This window comes from Dendrobates tinctorius, unplaced genomic scaffold (assembly GCF_039654945.1).
Source record: "Dendrobates tinctorius isolate UK_male_01 unplaced genomic scaffold, ASM3965494v1 ptg000065l, whole genome shotgun sequence".
NCBI classification, from domain to species: Eukaryota; Metazoa; Chordata; class Amphibia; order Anura; family Dendrobatidae; genus Dendrobates; species Dendrobates tinctorius.
In genome coordinates, this window is record NW_027361733.1 from 32,017,118 (window position 1) to 32,039,164 (window position 22,047).

At 47.4% G+C, this 22,047-nt stretch overlaps 1 protein-coding gene across 1 annotated transcript in view; it reads right to left on the reverse strand.

The window, feature by feature from the left end:
* COL20A1 (collagen type XX alpha 1 chain) overlaps positions 1-22,047 on the reverse strand; it is a 206,061-nt gene that overhangs the window by 11,230 nt on the left and 172,784 nt on the right. The window lies entirely within an intron of this gene.

A 22,047-nucleotide genomic window follows, 5' to 3' on the forward strand; every position in this document is an offset into this window, starting at 1 on the left:
TGGAGTCCAAACATTTCCAAAAATTAGGGGCAAACACCAGGAAACGTGGCATCAATTGACCGATAGTAGAAATTTGATAATGACAGCAGAAGTCAGCCATAGGCCACGCATGAGTTATCAGGGTCTGGGCCAGCATTTACAGATTAGAATTTAAGTTTAAATTAAGGCGAGGTGGGTGAGGGAGCGGTGTAAAGGCCCAGTCACACACAGCTGATTTTGTGACGCATCAGCGATGTCGCCAGCGATCTCGCTGTGTGTGGCACACATCAGTGACTGGCCCCCCCGCCGGGTATCACTGATTGTGCAGGAATGTTCTGGGCCATTTTTGATTATTGGTCTCCCGCTGGCCAGCACGCATCGCTGCGTGTGGCAGTGGGAGACCAACGATCAGCGAGCTCCCAGGGCTGTTAACAGACGCTGGGAGCTGGTATCCAAGGTAAATATCGGGTAACTAAGTGCGCATGTCGCTTAGATACCCGCTGTGTACCTTGGATACCTGCGTGCTCGCGCTGGGGGCTGGTATCCAAGGTACACAGCGGGTAACTAAGTGACGCGTTACCCAAGATTTACCTTGGATATTAGCTCCTAGCGCGAGCACGCAGGTATCCAAGGTACACAGCGGGTCACTAAGCGATGCACTCGCTTAGTTACCTGAATTTACCTTGTATACCAGCATCCTCGCTGGTCCTGATCGCTGGTGAAATCTGTTTGACAGCTCACCAGCGATCATGTAGCGAGGCACCAGCGATCCTGACAAAGCCGTTTCGTTGTCGGGATCGCTGGTGCATCGTTTAGCATGACGGGACCCTAAGCCTGCTTTGATGGAGACCCTGATACCTCATGCAACAACTCAAACTGCTTTTCTGTTCAACCACGCTCAGGTGGCACAAATATCAGCTTCATAGACTACTATTGTTACAAACATTTAAGGATAGTAACACAGGTGGTTGACTGAAAGTAAGTGCAGGCCTGCCGGTCTGGGGGCCCTGCTACAGGCAACACAGATGAAAAAGACCCAACTTGGTGTCTAAACATTTCAAAAAGTTATTGTCACACACCACTAAAGTGGCATCAATTTCCCCAGAGTAAAAATAGTATAATGGGGCTCTGACTCCCCTTCTACTGCAGCAGGCAACCCACCAGATGGAGACCCAACTTAACGTAGAGTTGCCACATTTCAAAAAATTGTTTGTAACATCAGCAGCAATAGCAACAGCAGGCATAGGACCCACAACAAAGGTGTCACAGACTGCAATAAAGCAAGATCTATTCAGCACACTGAAAACTACATCATCGCCTACTCTGCCGAGTCTGCAACTGGGATGCAAGAGTCATTGGAGATCCATGACTTGTTCATCTTGATGAAAGTTAGTCGATCTACACTTTCAGGGGACAGCCAGATGTGCTTATCCATCAGGACACCACCAGCAGCATTGAAGACACTTTCTGAGGGGATGCTGGCTGCCAGGCATGACAAAACCTCCAAGGTGTGACAGGCAATCTCAAGTCACTCTTTCATTTTTGATGACTGAAATACAAAAGGATCCAAACCGCCCTGATGGCATTGATATTGAGCTCAAAATACTCCTGCACCATCCTCTCCAATCATTCATAACATGTCAGACCTGTACTCTGTTCTGTTGGTGCATGGGCTGGTCTAAAAAACAAGTCACAGAAATTGCTTCTGCCACTTACACTGCTGCTGCTAATTTTTTTCGAGTTCCCGGGTTTGGAAGGCTATAATTATGATGCACACTGTGTGCCTCACTGCTATCTTGGGGAAAACCACCCTTAAGATTGTCTAGAAGTGTGTTTCGATAATCCAACATGCGCGCATCTCTTTCCAGGAGGGGGAAGCATCTGGCAAAATTAACTCTTGTACCGTGGATCTAACAGAGTGGCAACTAGTCAGCACTATTTCCAAGCCTAATATGGGCATCATGTTACAGATCATGCAGTAAGAAGGCGCTCATGTGTCGGGTGCTTCCATGAGGTCCGAGTCCAAGATGTGTTAGTGGTGGGGTAACCCAAGCTTGTTTCCTCCGTCCCATCCCGCCAACTATAGACAATATAGAGGGGATCATTTATCCTCTTCACATCCTGACTGTTGCAAGCGAATCACCTCTTCCTCCTTCATTTGTTTCTCGACTCCTGCACCTTCACTAAATGTCTGGTACCATGAGCATGATTTGCACCACGTCCATACTATGTTGGCCCAGGCTATGCAAAATGAGATACTGCACCAGGGCTTGTCGCTGCAGCCAAAGTCACTGCAACACGTGCAGAGTGGAATTCCACCGTGTCGGCACATCGCATATCAAGCAGTTAACCATTAAGCTGAAAGACCTTGGTAGCGATGCAAATAAATGCCCTGCAGGGTGCGAATGGTGGAAGTGAGCCCACAGTGACTGTGCTTTTTGCCGCAGTGCATCCATGTCAGGATACTGGCGGAGAAATTGCTGTACCACCAGGTTGAGGACATGAGCCATGCAAGGCACATGTGTGAAGTTGCCCTGGTGTTGGGCCGCCACCAGGTTCATACCATTATTGCACACAGCCTTCCCTGGCTCCAAGTTCAGTGTAGACAGCCATTGCTCAAACTTGGCTTGGACAGCTGTCCATAATCCTTGAGCTGTGTGACTGCAATCTCCAAGGCATATTAATTTAAATACTGCCTGACTTCGGAGATCCCTGGCTGCACAGTACAGAGGTTGGGGAGGGTTCTCTCTGTACTGTTGGAACGCATGTCTCATAAAGGGAGAGGTTGAAGGTGCAGGTGGAGGCACTAGAGGTGGAAGAGGCAGAAGCAGTGGAGCAAGTGTTAGATACAGAGGTTTATCCCGCAAGCTTTGGGGATTACAAGACTTGTGGAGCAGTCCCTTGCCTGCCTTCCCCCAAAGCCACCAGAATCACCAAGTGCCCAGTCATGTTTGCTTGTCCAGGTGTCAGAGATGAAATGCACCCGGCAGATTTTTTTCAGAGCAGAAACAAGAAACGGGGGCACTACCGAGCTATTAAGGGGATCCAACCTAGACCTATAGCAGAGTAAGTGATTAACAAAGAAAAAAGAAATAGGCCACAAAGCAGGGGATAACCCTAGGCAGGAGATAGCATAAACAATTCAAACTTTATTCAACACAGAAAAACAGACAAAAAAATTGTTAAAAACATTAAAAATGGTCAAACATATGACACATATACACATTGCACAAAGCTCATAATAGAGCATACCACCTACCGCTAAACACTCCACAATGGGAAAATGACCCTAGGTCCATGTAAACAGCATACCAGAGTGTGAAAAAATACACACCCTCAAATAGAAATATTTAGCCATGCAGAAGGTAGAAAACACTCTCTGTTAAATAAAGGTGGACAATAAATTCATTACCTAAAAAGAGGGTTAACACTAATACCAAAAGTCACCACAGATAGAGATATATAACTCATGGAGTGTTTTGTCCGAATGCAATAAAAAAGAATATATTAGAGGCAAATGGTTTAAATCACCTCCTTTAAGAACATATATTACACTGCTTCAAAAATACACATGAAGCATACAAATAACCCACATGGTCAAAGCCCCTGAAGTAAGGAGAGAGAGGTGTAGGCTAAAATAGCCTCCTACAATGATCAGATTTTTTTCAAGGAACGGGTGATGTCGTCTGCGACATACTGGTGTAGTGCAGGCACAGCTTTCTTAGCGAAGTAATGGCGACTGTGCAACTGGTACTGGAGGACTGCATCGGCCATCAGCTTTCGGAAACCATCTGTATGCATCAGGCATTTCTGTGGCCAACAGATTGGAGATAATGGAGTTCAAGCTCTTAGCTTTGGCATGTGTGACCACAAATGCAGGACTGAGGGCTGGCTGCTGTGCTGAGAGAAGGTGAAGTAGGATGAACATGACAAACTACTGGACTGTGAGTGAGATGCAGGCCGAAATTCCAATGTGACAGAGGAGGAATAAGCAGCAGATGCACTGATAGGATGGCTGGTGGTTGGCGAAGCCCGCATTTCCACATTTTAGCGCAGTGAGATTCCCAAACTAACGCATGTTGATCGCGCATGTGCCAGCTCATACATGTAATACTCAAATTATTGCAAATCCTTTGTGGTCTCAAAAAGGCCCAGGCTAGGCAACCCTTGCCGCCCCTGTGAACTGCAGACCTGTGACCACTGCTGGCCACAGCCAGAGTTGTGGCTGAGTATGCAGAGCTTGTCGTGGTTGCATGTGTCCGTGTCTGTGTGGCAAGCCGCAACGTAACCTACTCTTCTTCTTCCTCCTCCTCCACCTCCTCTGCTAAGCTACTCAGCTGTGTGCCCCTGGGTTCACATCAAGTGGTATCTACAACCTGATCATCAACCTGTCTGTTCACACACCCCTCACCCTCCTCCTCTTCCTGCCCTGACTCCACAGTGCAGTCAGAGTGCTCCTCAGGTTTCTGAGTCTCATCAGGATCACCTCCACCCCCGGGGGTTAACATCTGGTGACGGGGGTCTGGATTCTACTCGGATTCTACTTCATCTGGCCCTGGATCCAACTGAAAAAACTTTGGGGCATTGGTACAAATGCTTTCCTCCTCTTGATTCTGTGAATCTTTGGGGCAGACCTCTGATGGAATAGAATGTGTAAACAGCTCTTCAGACTTGCCCATCTGTGGTTCCCCACAGTCATTGGGGCAGTTGGAGAGTTATGATGTGGGGGGAAACAAGGGTAATTGGGGTGCCACCTCTGAGGATTGTACTGTGTGTGATGTTAAGGTGGAGGAAGAGGATGAGAGGCCACTTGATGCAGCACTTGCGATCCACTGGAACACATGCTCTTTCTGGTCCTCATCTTCAAGGCGTACTGCTGTGCTTCTACCAAAAAAAGGGAGTGGAGTAGACTGTCCAGTAACAGATGTTGTCAGCTGTCTTAGGATAAGCCGAGATGGTGTTTGTTCAGTAAAGCTTTCAGCAACATTACCACCTAACCCACGTACACGTCAAACACCAAGCCTCTTCCCCCTTCCACCACGACCTCACTTTTTCCCACTCATGTTGGATGATGTTGTGTCTGTGTAAGAGGGTCAGGGCCTAGCCCTGTAAGTGTTGATACTACTGTTTGTTTGTACATGATTGCCATATTTGAATGTCTGTCTCGTATTTACATATCTGTGCAGCTAGTAGAAAGGACACTAGATGGGGGCACTGAGTACACCCCATAATAGAGCACAGTTGTAGGACACTTCAAAGTTAATTGTAGGAGTGGTAGCCGGGAACTAGTGAGAGATTTCCTGATGATAGTCAGTCGTGGGTGGACGCCTGGTGTGGTTCAGATGTACCTGTTCCTGAGCTGTGTAGCTGCCATACGTGTGAGGTGAATCCCTAGCCATCCATAGTAGATGTGGGAGAATTGTGTAGAGCAGAGAAGAAGTGAAGTGTATGGTATCTGCAGCAGTGAAGAAGCCAGTGAAGAAGTCACTGAGGAAAGGTCATCCTAATTCTGGGTGCTGACGAAGTAGTCGAGTGGGCCACCAGTGACTGCTCGGGCAGGATTACCAAAAGGGGTGGACGACCTAGTAGATGATTATTTCTGTGTTTTCACCGGGCTCCTCGTGCCACTGTAACTTTGTGGTCCATTCTGGTGTAGCTGAAGAAGCTAAGGGAAGCTGAAGAAGATGTATTGCTGGTACCGTGTCAAGTGTGCTAATGGTGTATTGGATGTGCTGTGTCCTGAAGAAAATAAATCTGTTTTGTTTAAAATTATCCTGGGCTCTGTCTCCAATCCTTCGAACTCCAGGAAGAATGTGGGACGCACCAGGGAAGAAGCAGCTGCCAGCACAGTAAGTACAGATTGTGCTGATGAGTCCACCCCCCAGCTGTATTAATACATCTGGACCACACTATAAGTAGAAAGGTTTCAGATTCACAAATGTGGACTCCTGCCTGCACCACAGTATTAGTACAAACTATTTAGATTCTGAAATGTGGATGCTACAAGGTCGATTTGACACAGAATTCTATCTAGCTGGAAATAAACCACCTAACTAACTATCTGACTGCTTGCAGAAGCAGTGGCCTCTCTGCGCTGTTACACTGACAAAATGGCCCAAAAACAACATGTCTTGTCTATTTTTTATATGGAGAGGGACATGTGACTTCGGCAGCCAATGACAGAAGCCCTTTTTTGGACATTGTTGATGGCTTCTGCGCCTTGATTAATTGCCAGAATCTCCACCCATTAAGGTAAAAAAAATAAAGACCACTGCTACCCACCACCTCCTCTCATCAAACACGTCCGCTGCTCAGCATACAGCACCACTATCCTAGCAAAAGTCCTAACAATAGCATTAGTGGTAACTCAATTTACCAAGCTTTGGCCGAATTTTGCCAATTTTTAGGCAAACGTTTTCCAAACAAGTTCATTCATCTCTAGTTAGGAGTTGAAAACCTGGGGGAAGACCAGACTACTCCAATGATCTCAGTAAGGCTAGGTTCACATTAGCATTTGAGTCTGCAACGTATCTGTCATGATCCAGGCTGAATCTGACAAGTTAAATGCACAAGTGAACTTTTTTCCTTTGGCTGTGTGCCAAAGAGTGGTGTGATTGCCCCCGGTGGCCTTTAGAATTATTGCACTGTGGTGTCATTTGTTCTAAGTTGCCCCGGTGGTGGTGAGCGGTAGTGCACTTTAGTTCTTTGGCTAAGTGCACATAATTATAAAACAGGTGTGATGCTCTATAAAAGGGTGTCAGGTGTGTTCAATCACTGTTGGTGATAGGTCTTCAGTTAGTCATTCACAAGTAAGCCTGGGTGAAAGATGGAGCTGAACAAGAGTCCTTGGCAGCCCAGCCAGAGGGGACGAGTGGCAGCTATGGAGTCTGCAAGGAGTGCTGGCACGGATTGGTGGAGTCCAATGATGGGGTCTGCAAGAAGGGCTGGCATGGCCTGGTGGAGTCGCAGTTTATGGTGTCAGCAGGAAGTGCTTGCATGGCTTGGTGGAGTGGCGACTATGGTGAGAGTTGCACTCAGCATGCTGGACTTGGTTGCTGAAAGCTGGACTCAAGCATACTGGACTTTTTGGCAGAAAAGTGGGACTCAAGCATGCTGGACTTTTTGGCAGAAGCTGGACTCATCTTTGGGACTCTGTTTACTGGGCAGCTGCAACTGGTGGTGGACTCTGCTCCAAGGCTGCACTATGGTGATGGATCCGATTATGGTGATGGATCCGGTTGAAGGAGAAGATGCACGCAGGTGGTGGGCTCTGTTGAGGGGAGCATAAGCAACAGAGCAAAGCTAAGTGGTGTCCCCCTGTATTGTCATTTTTCCTTATGTATGTTTAGTGCAGTGGTGGGATTAGTTTCCGCACCGACCAATTCCCTAGTGAGGGTTTAGGTGCAGGGCAAGTCAGGGTTTTGAGGTTCCTGTGCGTCGCCCGGTGCGGAAGCGGCATAGAGAACTATTGGAATGTAGAGACACTGACTCAGGGGAGTGCAGGAGGTCTCCACTTCCCCGTTTCCCTATCGCAGGGCCCTCCATTGTTATTGTTACCCAGGTTTCCCTTTACTATTTAAATTCGCCTTACTGGAGGCGGGGTTTCCAGACTTTTATATATATACACGTGTAATATCTAAATTCGCCAGTTGGAGGCGGTGTATCCAGCTGCACGACTTATTATTTAAATTCACCCCACTGGAAGCGGTGTATCCAGGGTCACGTGTGTCCTATGGGTTTGCCTTGCAGTACTCGCTGCGTCCAGACACATGTGACCTGGACATTATCACCAACCCTACATTTTTTTTTCTTCTGGTGAGCCTTGGCCATGTGGAGACCTGTGAGCAATTGCTGCTGGGCCTCACTAGGTGAGTGAGAAGCTGCATGGTGTTGAAGCGGTTCCAGCAGCAGTAATCAGGGTCTGGGGCCTTCCCTTTGGCTTCACCAGAAAATCAAATGGCGGCAGCGGCTTTGGCAAAATGTCCCTAGAGTCGCTGCTGGGGAGCAGGACTTGTTCATACAGGCGATACAGGCGGAGGTAACCAGACAGGTGGGTGGAATTGGTGTCCCCATGGTGCTGTCTGGGGTTCCCCGAGGTGAAGGGGTATGTCCCTGTAGTGAGCAGACTGGTGTGTTAATCCGCGGGGCTCACGCCAAATCTTCAATACCACCGAAGAAGCCGCCCCCTCCTGGTCGTGTGGAGGAAGGCGACCAGCGAGTGTATTTCTCCTCCATATCCCTGCGGCGCTGGCAAAAAGCCCCCTAGAGTCGCTGCTGGGGAGCGGGGCTTGTTCATACAGGCGGAGGTAACCAGACAGGTAGGTGGAGTTGGTGATCCCCATGGTACTGTCTGGGGTTCCCCGAGGTGAAGGGGTACGTCCCTGTTGTAAGCAGACTGGTGTGATAGTCCGCGGGGCTCACGCCAAATCTTCAATACCACCGAAGAAGCCGCCCCCTCCTGGTCGTTTGGAGGAAGGCGACCAGCGAGTGTATATTCCCTCCATATCCCGGTTCCCTTCTCCTCCAGGTGTGAGCAGCCAGTGCGCTGCAGGGGAGTGGGGGCATATCTCAACCCTCGCCATTAACCAACCCTGGGAGGCGCAGACCTCATGGTGAAAGAGTTGGAGGGTGGGGTCCCTTGGTGAATAGCGGGGGTGTGAGTGTGGTGACACAGGGGGACGCCTCTGTCGTCAATCCAAGAGTGAGTGCACCGAATAATGACAAACGAATGCGTGGCAATAAACGTTCAGGTCCGGACCTGTGTGTGAACGAGCATGTATGGGTGGCCACCAAAAATCATCCTGTGGAAGTGTGTTGTGGAGTCTTACCAGCTCTTAACAAACATACACATACATAACTCGTTCCCCAGGTCGGCGCTGTGGAGATGTGTAGTGCCTCCAAAACATACATTGCCAATACCAGCGGTGCGTTTGTCATAAACCTGAAGTGTCAGGTAGTGGTGGGGTAAACTCTGGATCAGGGCATCCCCGCTGTAGGTGTTTCCCTAATGAGGAGTGGTCTTGAGGGTCCAGAGGCCCCTCATTAAGGGGGGGTACTGTCATGATCCAGGCTGGATCTGACAAGTTAAATGCACAAGTGAACTTTTTCCCTTTGGCTGTGTGCCAAAGTGTGGTGTGATTGCCCCCGGTGGCCTTTAGAATTATTGCACTGTGGTGTCGTTTGTTCTAAGTTGCCCCGGTGGTGGTGAGCGGTAGTGCACTTTAGTTCTTTGGTTAAGCGCACATAATTATAAAACAGGTGTGATGCTCTATAAAAGGGTGTCAGGTGTGTTCAATCACTGTTGGTGATAGGTCTTCAGTTAGTCATTCACAAGTAAGCCTGGGTGAAAGATGGAGCTGAACAAGAGTACTGGGCAGCCCAGCCAGAGGGGACGAGTGACAGCTATGGAGTCTGCAAGGAGTGCTGGCATGGATTGGTGGAGTCCAACGATGGGGTCTGCAAGAAGGGCTGGCATGGCGTGGTGGAGTCGCAGTTTATGGTGTCAGCAGGAAGTGCTTGCATGGCTTGGTGGAGTGGCGACTATGGTGAGAGTTGCACTAAGCATGCTGGACTTGGTTGCTGAACCTGGACTCAAGCATGCTGGACTTTTTGGCAGAAAAGTGGGACTCAAGCATGCTGGACTTTTTGGTAGAAGCTGGACTCATCTTTGGGACTCTGTTTACTGAGCAGCTGCAACTCATGGTGGACTCTGCTCCAAGGCTGCACTATGGTGATGGATCCAGTTATGGTGATGGATCCGGTTGAAGGAGAAGATGCACGCAGGTGGTGAGCTCTGTTGCGGGGAGCATAAGCAACAGAGCAAAGCTAAGTGGTGTCCCCCTGTATTGTCATTTTTCCTTATGTGTGTTTAATGCAGTGGTGGGATTAGTTTCCGCACCGACCAATTCCCTAGTAAGGGTTTAGGTGCAGGGCGAGTCGGGGTTTTGAGGTTCCTGTGCGTCGCCCGATGCGGAACCGGCATAGGGAACGATAGGAGTGCAGAGACACTGACTCAGGGGAGAGCAGGAGGTCTCCACTTCCCCGTTTCCCTATCGCAGGGCCCTCCATTGTTATTGTTACCCAGGTTTCCCTTTATTATTTAAATTCACCTTACTGGAGGCAGGGTTTCCAGACTTTTATATATATACACGTGTAATATCTAAATTCGCCAGTTGGAGGCGGTGTATCCAGCTGCACGTTTTATTATTTAAATTCGCCCCACTGGAGGCGGTGTATCCAGGGTCACGTGTGTCCTATGGATTCGCCTTGCGGTACTTGCTACGTCCAGACACACGTGACGGTGACAGTATCATCTGCATGCACAAACGCATGTGAAAAAGCATGCAAAACGCATGTTTACACAGCATTTTTTATCCGCATTATCTTAAGCATGACGGCAAAAAAACGATGCGTGTGCATGCGTTTGTATGCGTATTGCATGCGTTTGCGTTGTTTCTGCGCATGCGTTCGTTATTTCCAATGCTGTTCCAGTAGAGTTTCCTTGACACCAGACACCCAATGGGCGTGTCTCATGGGATTTCTATATATAGACACACTGCACCGATGAAATACTTGTCTTTTGCTGCTGTATCCAGCTTCAAGATGGAGCTAAGCATGGAGAGCTTTCTTGTTCATCTTGAATTGTTATTGTAATTGGCTCTTGCCTTTGTTTAAGCTTGTGAAGAAGAAAATAGAAGAGAAAGATGGAGAAGACGTCGTCGTCGCTATTGACAACACCCCATCTTTGAAGTCCGAGAGAGCCGTGGAGACTACCACTCCTTGTACACTAAGCTGCGTGAAAACCCAGAAAAGTTTTTTGAGTACATGAGAATGTCGGAACAGAGCTTCAATGCCTTGCTGCTACGTGTCCGAGGATCCATCACCAGGCAGGACACACAGCTACGTCAAACAATTCCTGCTGAGGAACGTCTGTTGGTGACCCTGAGATACGTAATTTTGAAAAACAAACACATGTCGTTATTATTATTGTTATAAAAGCCATGTACTTAATTTTTTTTTTCCATTTTCTGTTCGGCAGATTCCTGGCTACGGGAAAGACCTTATCATCTCCACATTTTCCATTCCAGATTGGAGTGTCCACGCTTTATGGGATTGTTGGAGACACCTGCCAAGCTTTAGGTGACGTTCTACATGAGAATTCCTCCCCCAACCCACAACTGATCTCTGGCTGAAAAGTGCTTCAAAATTCCAGGACATTTCTAATTTTCCTGTTTGGAGGCTGTGGACTGCAAACACTCGGATGCACTTCCAGCAGGTTTCCTAATCCAAATGTATTTCAATTACAAAAAATTTTTTTCTATTGTTCTCATGGCGATTGCAGATGCTGACTGTCGATTTGTCACCGTGGACTTTGGCTCATTTGGATGAGGAAATGACTCACAGACTTTCAAAAACTCTGACACGGGCCAACGTTTGAATGGGAATAATTTCAATTTTCCACAGCCACGTCCTCTTCCGAACACTGAAGGACCGCCAATGCCGTTTATTGTGGTTGGGGATGAGGCGTTTCAAATGTGTGCCAACCTTATAAAACCGTACTCAAGTCGGGACTTGAATCACACCAAAAGGATTTACAACTACTGACTGACAAAGGCACTAAGAACTGTGGAGTGTGCCTTTGGATTGCTGGTATCTAAATGGCGCATTTTGGGAACAGTCATCAATCTAAAAACTGAGGCAATAGATGAGGTTGTGAAAGCATGTGTTGTTTTGCACAATTACATCCTGGTGAAAGAGCAACAACAATTAGAACTTGACGAACCTGTTCATACCACATTGCAAGATTACCAAGATCACCCTCTGAGGACTACAGTGGAAGTTGCTCAAATGAGGGATACATTTGCTGCCTACTTTGTTTCGGATATTGGACGTGTGGCATGGCAAGACAAAATAGTTTAAGCCGCTAAGTTAAGTGGACCTGTAATGTTATGGACCTGTAATATTATGTACCTGTAATGTTATGTATCGGTAATGTTTGCTGACTTTAATACTAACACCTTTACTGTAATTGAAATAATAAACACCTTTACTGTAACACCGTTAATACTTCACTCAACAAAACACACGTTTAAATAAAGAGATAAAGAAACAGGTACTGTGAACCAAAATAATTTTTATTAACAAACATAACAACAAGAGGAAATTTGACAAAAAAAAGGGGCTTAACTTTTGGGATCTGGGTGGAGTTGGGCTGCGATGGTAGGCAAGGAGTGGATGGGGAAGTTGTTACAAGGGAAGTGTGTCATGGTCCAGTCCGGAGTTTATTTTCTGATGTCTTCACTCCGGACTGGTCATGCGGTAGTTAATCTCCTCAGCCTCGTTCTGGAGCTAGCTGGGCTATTTCAGTCTCTCACAGCCTGCTGACCAGTGTTAGTGATAGCTCAAGCTTCCAGTTTAGAGCCTCTGACCTTTGTACCTTGGTGTTCCTCCTGCCTTTGACTGATATTCACGTGTATGACCCGGACTGATTTCTGACCTCGTCTCTTGGTATTCGTCTCTGCTGTTACGTTCCCTCTCTGGCATCTTACTCCCCGGCTTTTACCCCGACCACGTATTTCGTCTCACGTTTTTGACCCCGTGCTCATGTTCTGGCTTTCTGACTCTCGGCTTGGTATTTTGACTACGTGTACTGCTGCTCCTTCTGGTACGTCTGCTCCTGCTAGTTTCTGACTCTGTTCATCTGACTATCTCGTTACCTGTGGCACCTGTGCTGTTGCTCAGGGTTGCTGCCCTTAGTGTGTAACCTCTCTTCCCTCACCAGCTCCCCCTGGTGGAGGTTTCACTACATTATCACTAACCAATACATTTAAACGGGATTTTGCACTTTTTTTTCTCTGGTCATGGATCTGCTGCATAACTTGGCAGATCAAGTGTCCAGTTTGATGCAGATGGCGCAGGACTTTTCTGTGAATCATCAGTCCCTTGTCATGTCTCATACCCACTTACAGAAAGAACTGACTGAGACTATTAAGACCATGCAGGGAAACACCTCTCATATTGTTTGTCCACCAGGTGACTCTGTAGATGTTATTTTGCCCTCTCCTGAACCCTCAGTTAAACTTCCTGACACATTTTCTGGCGAAAAAGATAAATTTCACATATTCAAGGAGAGCTGTAATTATGGTTTTCTCTTAGACCCCGATCATCTGGGGATGAGACTCAGCGGGTGGGGATTGTTATCTCCTTACTTAGGCAGGGTCCCCAATCCTGGGCTTTTTCATTGCCCCCTACTGCCCCTGAACGGATGTCGGTAGATAGGTTCTTTGAGGCCCTAGGACTTATCTATGACGAACCGGACCGTGTTAGGGTGTCAGAGGACACTATTTTGGGTCTGGGGCAAGGGAAGCACTCAGCCGAATGGCACAGCTCCGAATTCCGTCGATGGTCCACTGAGGTGTCCATGGACGACTCCGCACTGAGATGTCTGTTCATGAAGGGACTGTCAGATTGCTTGAAAGACGCTCTGGCTCTCCATCCTCCTCCTAGCTCATTGGAGGAGGCTATGACTCAGGCTAGCCGTATGGATCGGAGACTGCGGGAGAGAGGTGTTACTCAGCGAGGGTTTCCGTATTTCCCTGCTAACCCTGATGTTTTGCTTCCATCTGAACCTATGGAGGTGGGAGCCACCAACCCCCAGGAGAAAGAGAGGAAACGGCTACGTGATGGAAAATTGTGTTTTTAATGCGGAGAGATCCCGGACATTGGAAAAAAGACTGCCCCTCCTGTCCTCCGACTAACAAGCGGCTGAGTCTGGGTGATAATCGTGGAGGTCACCCAGACTCTCAGGTACCTTTTTCTTCTTTTTCAAAGATACTGCTAAAGGTGGAACTTGGTGTCGAGAATGGCGTTTTCCATACTTCGGCTTTTGTAGACTGTGGGTCATCCCTGAACCTGATTGACTCTAAGCTGGTGGCTCGCTGTAGATTAGGGACAGTTAGGTTGGGGACTCCCTTAAAAATTGTGGCTATTGACTCTACACTAGAGTTGAGCGATACCGTCCGATACTTCAAAGTATCGTATCGGATGGTATCGGCCGATCTTTAAAAAAAGTATCGGTATCGCCGATTCCGATACCGGAAGTCCCATTCAAGTCTATGGGACTTCCGGTATCGGAATAAGAAAAACCCTTTCCTGCCCTTGTACAGCCTCTCTGGGGTCTGTACGGGCCTTTCGGGGGGCTGTGCCGGCCTGCCAGGGGGTCTGTGCAGGCTCCGGTGGTCTGTGCCGGCCTGCCGGGGGGCTGTGCCGGCCTGCCGGTGGTCTGTGCAGGCTCCGGTGGGCTGTGCCGGCCTGCCGGGGGGCTGTGCCGGCCTGCCGGGGGGCTGTGCAGGCTCCGGGGGGCTGTGCCGGCCTGCCGGGGGGCTGTGCCGGCCTGCCGGGGGGCTGTGCAGGCTCCGGGGGGCTGTGCCGGCCTGCCGGGGGGCTGTGCCGGCCTGCCGGGGGGCTGTGCCGGCCTGCCGGGGGGCTGTGCAGGCTTCGGGGGGCTGTGCAGGCATCGTCCGATGGGACTACAAGTCCCATCGGGCGATGCCTGCTACCATGACAGTGATTGACACATTAGCCAATGATGGGACAGTAGTAGTCCCATCATCCGGCTAATGTGTTAAATGTTAAAAAAAAAAAAAAAAAAAAAAAAAAATACTACATACATACTACATGCATGCTACATACATACTACATGCTACATACATACTACATATATACTACATACATACTACATACATGCTACATACATACTACATGCATGCTACATGCATGCTACATACATGCTACGTACATACCACATACATACTACATACATACTACATACATACATACTACATGCTACATACATACTAAATATATACTACATGCATGCTACATACATACTACATGCTACATACATACCACATACATACTACATACATGCTACATACATACTACATATATACTACATGCATGCTACATACATACTACATATATACTACATGCATGCTACATACATACTACATATATACTACATGCATGCTACATACATACTACATATATACTACATGCATGCTACATACATACTGCATGCTACATGCATGCTACATACATACTACATACATACTACATGCTACATACATACCACATATATACTACATACATACAATACATTCATACAATACATACATAGACATACAGTACATATAACATAGAGTAACATACTTACCAATACTTGTCACATTGTTCCCCGAAGCCATTGTCTTTTCCGGAATAAATATTAACATAACAAACCACAAAAATACTCACCCACGATCCGAAGCAGTATACGAGTGTGTCCCACGACGATCTTGGGTAGAGAACTGCAGCATCAGATGATGCTGCCGTTCTCTACGGGCTGCAGGAATCCAATGACGGAAGGTAGGTATCCTTCCGCACTGTATTCCTCCGCCACTTAAAAAAAAAAAAAAGTCCCTAGTCTCACTTTATGCCATTGCTGTGTGGGAATTTCCCACGCAGCAATGGCATAAAGTGAGACTAGGGACTTTTTTTTTTTTTTAAGTGGCGGAGGAATACAGTGCGGAAGGATACCTACCTTCCGTCATTGGATTCCTGCAGCCCGTAGAGAACGGCAGCATCATCTGATGCTGCAGTTCTCTACCCAAGATCGTCGTGGGACACACTCGTGGACTGCTTCGGATCGTGGGTGAGTATTTTTGTGGTTTGTTATGTTAATATTTATTCCGGAAAAGACAATGGCTTCGGGGAACAATGTGACAAGTATTGGTAAGTATGTTACTCTGTTATATGTACTGTATGTCTATGTATGTATTGTATGAATGTATTGTATGTATGTAGTATATATGTGGTATGTATGTAGCATGTAGTATGTATGTAGTATGTATGTAGCATGCATGTAGCATGCAGTATGTATGTAGCATGCATGTAGTATATATGTAGTATGTATGTAGCATGCATGTAGTATATATGTAGTATGTATGTAGCATGCATGTAGTATATATGTAGTATGTATGTAGCATGTATGTAGTATGTATGTGGTATGTATGTAGCATGTAGTATGTATGTAGCATGCATGTAGTATATATGTAGTATGTATGTAGCATGTAGTATGTATGTAGTATGTATGTAGTATGTATGTGGTATGTATGTAGCATGTATGTAGTATGTATGTAGTATGTATGTAGCATGCATGTAGTATGTATGTAGTATGTATGTAGCATGTATGTAGTATGTATGTGGTATGTATGTAGCATGTAGTATGTATGTAGCATGCATGTAGTATATATGTAGTATGTATGTAGCATGTAGTATGTATGTAGTATGTATGTAGTATGTATGTGGTATGTATGTAGCATGCATGTAGTATGTATGTAGTATGTATGTAGTATGCATGTAGTATGTATGTAGTATGTATGTAGCATGTATGTAGTATGTATGTAGTATGTAGTATGTAGTATGTATGTAGCATGCATGTAGTATGTATGTAGCATGCATGTAGTATGTATGTAGCATGCATGTAGTATGTATGTAGTATGTATGTAGTATGTATGTAGCATGTATGTAGTATGTATGTGGTATGTATGTAGCATGTAGTATGTATGTAGCATGCATGTAGTATGTATGTAGCATGCATGTAGTATGTATGTAGTATGTATGTAGCATGCATGTAGTATGTATGTAGTATGTATGTAGTATGTATGTAGTATGTAGCATGTATGTAGTATGTATGTGGTATGTATGTAGCATGTAGTATGTATGTAGCATGCATGTAGTATATATGTAGTATGTATGTGGTATGTATGTAGCATGTAGTATGTATGTAGCATGCATGTAGCATGCATGTAGTATGTATGTAGCATGTATGTAGTATGTATGTAGTATATATGTAGTATGTATGTAGCATGTAGTATGTATGTAGCATGCATGTAGTATGTATGTAGTATTTTTTTTTTTTTTTTTTTTTTAACATTTAACACATTAGCCGGATGATGGGACTACTACTGTCCCATCATTGGCTAATGTGTCAATCACTGTCATGGTAGCAGGCATCGCCCGATGGGACTTGTAGTCCCATCGGACGATGCTTGCACAGACCCCCGGACATCAGCACAGCCCCCCGGCAGGCCGGCACAGCCCCCCGGCAGGCCGGCACAGCCCCCCGGCAGGCCGGTACAGACCCCCACAGGGTGCACAGACCACCGGCAGGCCGGCACAGCCCCCCGGCAGGCCGGTACAGACCCCCACAGGGTGCACAGACCACCGGCAGGCCGGCACAGCCCCCCGGCAGGCCGGTACAGACCCCGGGCAGTCCACACAGCCCCCCGGCAGGCCGGCACAGCCCCCCGGCAGGCCGGCAGAGACCCCCGGAAGGCCCGAAATGACGGCGCATCATGATGCGCACACACCGCGCATCATGATGACGTCAGTCTGTCAATCAACTTTGAACTTCCGATTCCGATGCCGAATTCCGATATTGAAAAAATATCGGAAGTCGGTATCGGAATTCCGATACAGCAAGTATCGGCCGATACCCGATACTTGCGGTATCGGAATGCTCAACACTACTCTACACCTCTCACTAAGGATGGTCTCCATTTCATTTCTAAAGAATTCACCCTCAGGGTGGGGGTCCTACACCAGGAGCGCATGTCATACTTTGTTTTGGATAACCTCCCTGCTGGCCTGGTGTTAGGGTTTCCCTGGTTGCAACGGCATAACCCGGTTATTGACTGGGGGTCCTGGGATATTGTTAAATGGGGACCTGGTTGTTATGAAAATTGTCTTGCTACTGTGTCTATGTCATCCGTCAGTCTAGAGGGTATTCTGGAGTACCTGAAGGATTTTGAGGATGTGTTCTCCGAAAAGGAGGCTGAGGTTCTACCACCACACCGCCCATTCGATTGTGCCGTGGATCTTGTTGCCGGTGCCAAATTGCCCAAAGCCCGGCTGTACAATCTCTCCGGCCCTGAGCGGGCTGCTATGAAGGAGTATATCTCTGAGAGCCCCCGTAAAGGGCATATATGGCCATCTGTCTCTCCCGTGGCAGCGGGGTTCTTTTTTGTGAAAAAAAAGGATGGTGGTGTACGCCCATGCCTCGATTTTCGAGAACTGAATAAAATAACCATAAGAAACGCTTACCCTCTCCCACTGATACCTGATTTGTACAATCAATTGTCGGGGGCCAGGTGGTTCTCTAAGTTGGACCTCAGGGGAGCATAAAATCTCATCCGTATGCGGGAGGGGGATGAATGGAAAACTGCGTTTCTCACCTCTGAGGGTCTGTTTGAAAATATGGTTATGCCCTTTGGTTTGACTACCGCACCAGCGGTATTCCAGAATTTCATTAACCATGTTTTTTCTGAATTTATTGGACGCTTTGTAGTTGTTTATCTTGACGATATACTCATATATTCTTCTGATAGACAAAGTCATATGGGTCATCTTCATGCAGTTCTCCAGAGGCTCAGGGAGAACTCACTCTTTGCCAAATTAGAGAAATGTTTATTTTTTACTCAAGAATTGTCCTTTCTAGGGGTCATCCTGTCTGCTGAGGGGTTTCGTATGGACCCTAGGAAGGTACAGGCCATTGTGGATTGGGTGCAACCCAGAGATCTCAAGGGTCTTCAGCGATTTCTGGGTTTCGCCAATTATTATAGAAAATTCATCAAGGGGTTCTCTCAAGTGGTCAAACCCCTCACTGATCTCACCCAAAGGGAGGCGGATCTCAAAAACTGGTCAGCTCCAGCTGTGGCGGCGTTTTCTTTGTTAAAAGAACATTTCATGACTGCTCCGGTACTGGTGCAACCTGACTTGTCTAAACCATTCATCATAGAAGTGGATGCCTCTGAGGTGGGAGTGGGGGCTGTGTTGTCCCAGGGGCCCACCACATTAACTAACTTAAGACCCTGTGCCTTCTTTTCTAAAAAATTTTCCTCTGCTGAAAGGAATTATGATGTGGGTAACCGAGAGTTGTTGGCCATTAAATTGGCTTTTGAAGAATGGAGGCATTTTTTGGAGGGGGCTGTCCATCGAATCACTGTCATTACAGATCACAAGAACCGGTCTTACATCGAATCCGCCAAACGTTTGACTCCAAGACAGGCAAGGTGGACACTTTATTTTTTTTCCTGATTTCACTTTTCCATCACTTTCAGACCAGGTTCCAAGAATGTGAAGGCGGATGCCTTGTCTCGCAGCCTAGATCCGGTATCGCCTCCTGAGCCTCCTTCCTCCATTCTTCAGCGCGGGGTGGTGGTGGCTGTGGTGTCCCCGAGATTGGAGCAGGAGATTCGTGAAGCCCAATCTCTTGCTCCTCCGTCCATACCTGAAAATAAGCTCTTTGTGCCTGTCCAGTATCGGTTAAGGGTGCTTCGGGAGTTCCACGAGTGGGCATCCTGGAGTCTCGGCCACTCGTAAAGCCATCACTAGGCTGTTCTGGTGGCCCTCGTTGACTTCTGACGTCACTGGTTTTGTGTCCTCCTGTGAAACTTGTGCCCGCGCTAAAGCCTCCCACAACCGGCCGGCCGGGGAATCGGTGCCACTGCCAATTCCGGATAGACCGTGGACTCACCTGTCCATGGATTTTATCACCGATCTCCCACCCTCTATTGGCAAAACCGTGATCTGGGTAGTTGTGGATAGGTTCAGTAAACAAGCACATTTTGTACCCTTAATGGGCCTTCCTAATGCTGAGACTCTATCTAAGCTATTCTTTGAGCATGTGATTCGGTTGCATGCTGTGCCTGTCAGTGTGGTGTCTGATAGAGGGGTGCAATTCATGGCAAAATTCTGGAGAGATTTTTGTAAAAGGCTGGGCATCAGTCTGATCTGAAAGGACCAATCAGTCTTTGGAGCAGATCTAGCGGTGTCTTGTCACATCCAGATAGGATGATTGGTGCTCTGTGATACCTATAGCGGAATTCGCCTTCAATAATTGTGTCAATCAGTCTACTGGTACTTCTTCTTTCTTCTGCAACTATGGGTTTCACCCTCATTTTGGTGAATTCTCCAGACTAGATTCGGAGTGTCCAGGGGCTGATTCTGCCTTTTTGCGGTTGGAGGAGGTTTGGAGGGAGGTTCAGAGAAACATTGGGGAGACTCAGGGCAAATATAAATTTTTTGCGGATAAACGACGCTCAGTGGGGCCGACTTATCAGGTGGGGGATAAGGTATTGTTATCCACCAAAAACATAAGGCTGAGATTTCCCTCTGCTAAGTTGGGTCCCAAGTTTATTGGTCCGTATGAGATTTTAGAGGTGATTAATCCTGTGGCCTTTCGCCTGCGTTTGCCTCCATCATTACGGATTCCTAATGTGTTCCATAAAGCGCTTCTGAAGCCGTCGGTGCCTTCCTCTGACGAGTCTCCCTCGCACCCGCCGCCTGTTATGGTAGATGGTCAGACCGAGTATGAGGTGGAACAGGTGGTGGATTCTCGTATGCTCCGTCGTTCACTTCAGTACTTGGTCCATTGGAAAGGATACAGTCCTGAGGATCGGTCATGGGTGCCGGCGCGTTTGGTCCATGCGGATCGGTTGGTCCGGGCCTTTCACGCTCGTCATCCAGGGAAGCCTGGGGGTCCAGTGGCCCCCCATTGAGAGGAGGGTACTGTCATGGTCCAGTCCGGAGTTTATTTTCTGCTGTCTTCACTCCGGACTGGTCATGCGGGAGTTAATCTCCTCAGCCTCGTTCTGGAGCTAGCTGGGCTATTTCAGTCTCTCACAGCCTGCTGACCAGTGTTAGTGATAGCTCAAGCTTCCAGTTTAGAGCCTCTGACCCTTGTACCTTGGAGGTCCTCCTGCCTTTGACTGATATTCACGTGTATGACCCAGACAGATTTCTGACCCCGTCTCTTGGTATTCGTCTCTTCTGTTACGTTCCCTCTCTGGCATCTGACTCCCCGGCTTTTACCCCGACCACGTATTTCATCTCACGTTTTGGACCCCGTGCTCATGTTCTGGCTTTCTGACTCTCGGCTTGGTATTTTGACTACGTGTACTGCTGCTCCTTCTGGTACGTCTGCTTCTGCTAGTTTCTGACTCGGTTCGTCTGACTATTCTATCTCGTTACCTGTGGCACCTGTGCTGTTGCTCAGGGTTGCTGCTCTTAGTGTGTAACCTCTCTTCCCTCACCAGCTCCCCCTGGTGGAGGTTTCACTACAAAGTGGCAGTCAACTGGAGGATTGTTCAATCTGAAGTAAGCATGCATATCGAACGCATGGGTACGCATGTCCTTGCGTTTCAATGCGTTCCCATAGACAGTAATGCATTTTTTTACGCACTCATCCGCATGCCTGCGCATATTTGATGGATTTTTTACGCCTCAAAAAACGCAACATGTTGCGTCTGCCGCTCCCCGCCACACACTGCGAAACAACGCATGCGAACGCATGCAAACGCATGTCCCTGCGTACACCATGTTAAAGATATGTACGCATGACGCATTCGGATCTATGCAGCTCAAACGCTGTTCAGATACGCAAATGTGAAACCAGCCTAAGAGACATTGCATGGCAGGAGATAAGACATCTCAGATAAAGAGTGAGTGAAAGTTGGAATGCAGCCCTGTCCTCCCGGGACAGCTCCCCCAAATTGGGACTGTTGGGAGCTATGAAAAACATAATAATATATTTTTAAAGCTTTGACTTTTAACAAAAAGATGACACCTTTTTATGCTAATTTTTAGATTTGAAAAGTAGGGTGATATGAATTGTGTTGTGTTTTACACATATATTCTTCATAGAAGTACAAAGAAAGCAAACAGTAGACTCCTGACTGCCATAAAAATATTATGCTCCATCCCAGCAGGCACTGGCATAGCACAATGTATCAATTTTGCCTGTAGTGTTCCATTAAGATATCATAGACGTTATGCCTACAATGTTAACCCATGTAAATCAGAGCTGGGCCAAGTGTGGCCGGCGGGCCACATCTGTCCCTCTGGCTGTTCCAGTCTGGCCCACGAAACGAGACAGGGACTAAAAACAGTAGCCCAAGGACCATACCATGGCCCTACCTCGACACCTGTCTGCCGCTGCCCACATCCCAATGTCACCACTATCTGCAT